At 46.6% G+C, this 4395-nt stretch overlaps 1 pseudogene across 1 annotated transcript; it reads left to right on the top strand.

Annotated features, from left to right (window-relative positions):
- The first annotated feature begins 2024 nt into the window (after positions 1–2024).
- LOC308551222 (peroxisomal acyl-coenzyme A oxidase 1 pseudogene) lies at positions 2025–4127 on the top strand (annotated as a pseudogene). Its single transcript has one exon. The product of its transcript is annotated as a peroxisomal acyl-coenzyme A oxidase 1 pseudogene (transcript).
- The last annotated feature ends 268 nt before the right edge of the window (positions 4128–4395 follow it).

The raw sequence follows: 4395 nt of genomic DNA on the forward strand, positions 1-4395 counted from the left end.
GAGAAGCCATAGCTGTACTTCCAAAGCTCCCCAGCTGTACAATTCTCAACATCCCAGAGTGCTAGTTTATTTAGCAACTATTTACTCAATGCCTACTATTGATTAGGCCTGGGGGAGCAGGTGGGAATAGAGAGACAGAGAGGGAGGCATAATTCTTACCCTTAAGTAGTATACAGTCTAGTGGTGGTTAAAGGCCAGTAGCCAGATAATTCAGTATAGTGATCAGTGCTCTGGCAGAAGAAAGCACAGGGAATTGTGCAAGTAAAGAGGTTCATCTCACCTAGTCTTAGGAGCCAAAGCAGACTGAAGAAGTAGAAGTTAGTGAGGTAAAGTGGAGTACAGGTTGGGGTGGGTGGTAACTAGGTAACTGCAAGCGGGGCAATTATATTGCAAAAATCCAGGGAAGACCATTCACACTGTGGTCTATGATATAAAAAGTATCCCATGAATTGTGTGACTTTATGATCAAAATGAGTTAGCCTCTCAATTTTTCAGAAAAACTTTAAAATTCTAGCCTGAGAATATGGATTAGGATGACCTCATCATATGCTAAATGCAAAGAGGAGAGGTCTTTAAGAATGAACTGTAACAGGAGAGAAAGGGGTGGGGTGGGTTTTTAGGTTCTTGCAAAGGCTGAGTTGAGTTCTCCACTGAAAACATCTCAAAATGCTCCAGACCTGGTAACTGCTGGGGCCTGGCTGGAGAATGGAGAGGCAACGCTATAGAATTCTGGAACCTCAGACCCAGGAACACTAACAGACATGGTTCATCTCTACCAGAAACTAGGCAAGGAATTTACACTTAGTGTCATATTTTACAATCTGGAATTGCTCACTTTTGTAAACCAACTTCCAGTAAGAGAAAGCACTGGAAAAGACTGTGAAAGAAAATAATCATAGTCCTTTCATTAATGCTGTATTGTGGAGTTTACATAAAGTTTTGTTCATTTTTTTTCTCCTGAGTCACACAGCAGCCCAATGAAACAGGTAGAAGAGGGACTACCATTCCCTTCTGGAAGATGAATAGCTGAGGCCTAGAATAGTTAACTCAAAGACCCCTTAGGTGGACCAGCCAGGCTATAATTCAGGCCCTCTGAGACCTGGTCCATGTTCATTCCACTCTACCATGCAGAAAAGCTTGCCTTTGAACAACTTAACTGCCATCTCCCTTGCCCATGCTTCTTGCCTTGGGGTACCACACTCCTTACATCCACCCCTGGGAACCTTCTGATTTATCTCCCCTTTCCACAGCTACCGTTTTAAAGCCACACACCCTCCTCTACACCAAGTCTTTCTTTTATATCAAGAATGTGTTTATGCAGAGGAGTTTCTTAAAGATTCTATCCCATTACTAGGAGGGAGCAACTACCCACTAACCTAATGTACAAATTCCTGCTGAGAAGTTTGGGAAATGATTGTTACACTTCCCAGGTAACAGCGAACTTTAAGAGAAGTTCTCAATATCTTAATCCAAATGATAGACTCCAATGGTGGGAATTTTAGCATTTTAGACTAGTTTGAAGCGCCCTCAGATCCTACCATGTAAGTGCCTCCTCTTTTCCCACACACACCTGAACTTGCCCCACTTTGGTGAGCTAACAAGCTACTCATCAAGTCCTTTGTTCACAGGCGCCTTTTTCCCTCTGAAGTTTAAGGAAACACATCTTTTTGACTCACAGCTGAAGATTGACTCCATGTCCAGCAGGCATGAAGAGCACTCCCCAGGAGTTAACTTTTGATGAGCTAACAGCACACTTCTGCCTGCTCTGGAGCGCCTGCCACCTGCCAGCCATAGGGCTCCCTTTCCCAACCCTTCAGGTTAGTGGAACTCCCTCTCATTCTCCCTGAGATATTCTGGGATTCTTGTCAGGTAGGAACCAAGAGGGAGCTGACTGTTCAGATTTGTCACAGTGGGAAACTGGAAATCACAGAACACACATGTTCTGTGTTGATCAAGCTGTCAGTCCTGGGCAGGTCTACACAGGCCCCTAATAAGACCCTTGGAGGCTACCTCCAATAGCTGTCACCATGAATCTGGACCTGTGCAGGGAGTGGGCCTCCGCCAGCTTCAGTCCGGAGCTGCTCATGCACATTCTGGAAGATAGCCCGGAGAATACCTGGCGCCAGCGAGAGATCGAGAACCTGATTCTGAATGACCTGGACTTCCAGCATGAGGACTTGAACTTCCTCACTCGCAGCTGGCATTATGAGGTGGCTGTTAAGAAGAGTGCCAGCATGGTGCAGAAGATCAGGGAGTATGGCATCTCAGACCCTGAGGAAATCACGTGGTTTAAAAACTTTGTGCACCGAGGGCCTTCGCCTCTGGATCTTCACTTGGGCATGTTCCTGCCCGCCTTGCTTCACCAGGCAACTGTGGAGTAGCAGGAGAGCTTCTTCATGCCCACCTGGAACCTGGAGATCATTGGCACTTATGCCCAGACAGAGATGGGTCATGGAACTCATCTGCGAGGCTTGGAAACCACAGCCACTTATGACCCCGAAACCCAGGAGTTCATTCTCAACAGTCTTACTGTGACCTCCATCAAGTGGTGGCCTGGAGGCCCTGGAAAGACTTCAAATCATGCAATAGTACTTGCCCAACTCTACACGAAGGGGAAATGCTATGGATTACATGCCTTTATTGTACCTATTCGTGAAATTGGAACCCACGAGCCTTTGCCAGGCATCACCGTTGGTGACATTGGTCCCAAATTTGGCTATGACGAGATGGATAATGGCTACCTGAAGATGGACCATTATCATATCCCCAGAGAAAACATGCTGATGAAGTATGCCCAGATAAAACCTGATGGCACATACATGAAACCCGTGAGTAACAAGCTGACCTAAGGGACCATGGTGTTTATCAGGTCCGTCCTCGTGGGAGAAGCTGCTCGGTGTCTGGCTAAGGCATGCACCATTGCCATCCGCTACAGCGCTGTGAGGTACCAGTCTGAAATCAAGCCCGGTGAACCAGAACCTCAGATTTGGGATTTTGAAACCCAGCAGTATAAACTCTTTCCACTCCTGACCACTGCCTATGCCTCCCATTTTGTGGGAGCATACATGAAGGAGACCTATCATCGGATTAATGAAGACATTGGCCCCGGGGACCTGAGTGAACTGCCCGAGCTTCATGCCCTCACTGCCCGGCTAAAGGCTTTCACCTCCTGGACAACTACCACTGGCATCAAAGCCTGCTGGATGGCCTGTGGTGGGCATGGCTACTCGCACTGCAGTGGTCTTCCTAACATTTACATCACTTTCACCCCCACCTGCACCTTCGAGGGAGAAAACACCATCATGATGCTGCAGACCGCCCAGTTTCTGATGAAAAGCTATGACCAGGTGCACTCAGGAAAGTTGATTGTGGCATGGTGTCCTACTTGAATGACCTGCCCAGTCAGCGAATCCAGCCGCAGCAGGTGGTGGTGTGGCCAACTGTGGTGGACATCGACAACCCCGACAGCCTCACAGAAGCATATAGGCTCCGTGCGGCCAGATTAGTAGAAATTGCTGCCAAAAACCTGCAAACTGAAGTGAGTCACAGGAAGAGTAAGGAGGTAGCCTGGAACCTGACTTCCTTTGACCTCGTCCGAGCAAGTGAGCCACATTGCCACTGTGTGAAGGTTAAGCTCTTTTCAGAGCAAGTCCTCAAAATTCAAGATAAATCCATCCAGGCTGTCTTGATGAATCTCTGTCTCTTATATCGTCTGTACGGAATCAGTCAGAAGGCGGGGGATTTTCTCCAGGAGAGCATCCTGACAGACTCTCAGGTGACCCGAGTGCACCAGAGCATCAAGGAGCCCCTGACCGTGATCCGCCCAGATGCCGTTGCTCTGGTCGATGCGTTTGATTTCTAGGATATGTCGCTGGGCTCCGTGCTGGGCCACTATGACGGGAATGTGTATGAGAACTTTTTTGAGTGGGCCAAGAACTCCCCACTGAACAAAGCAGAGGTCCATGAATCTTTCTACAAGCACCTGAAGCCACTACAGTCCAAGCTCTGAAGGTCACAACAGCACAGTCTCTACTGCACCTGTCACACAAATCTGCACAGAATCTTGATCAAATTCAGAGCGCTATTGAGCAAATGATAAATTGACCCCTTTCCTCTTTATAAATGAAGAAAACAATGAACAACTTTCAGAGATTAAATGGGGGAAAAAAGTATTTTAAGTGCAATTAACACTAAGAGAGACCTGTGAAGCATAAAAAAAAGCTTTAAGAAATGCAGTCTGACTTCCCTCTGTAACTCTGTTAACCCCAGGCCATCACTTTTGATAATTAGTAGAATTTAACTACTAAGTAGTTGATTTTTTTCACATCTTAATTGCTAATCACTGGATATATGTGTTTTTAAGCAAAGGTATTTTTTAAAGTGAGGTAGAATCTT

Source organism: Miniopterus schreibersii (genome assembly GCF_964146895.1).
Source record: "Miniopterus schreibersii genome assembly, chromosome: X".
Classification (NCBI taxonomy): Eukaryota; Metazoa; Chordata; class Mammalia; order Chiroptera; family Miniopteridae; genus Miniopterus; species Miniopterus schreibersii.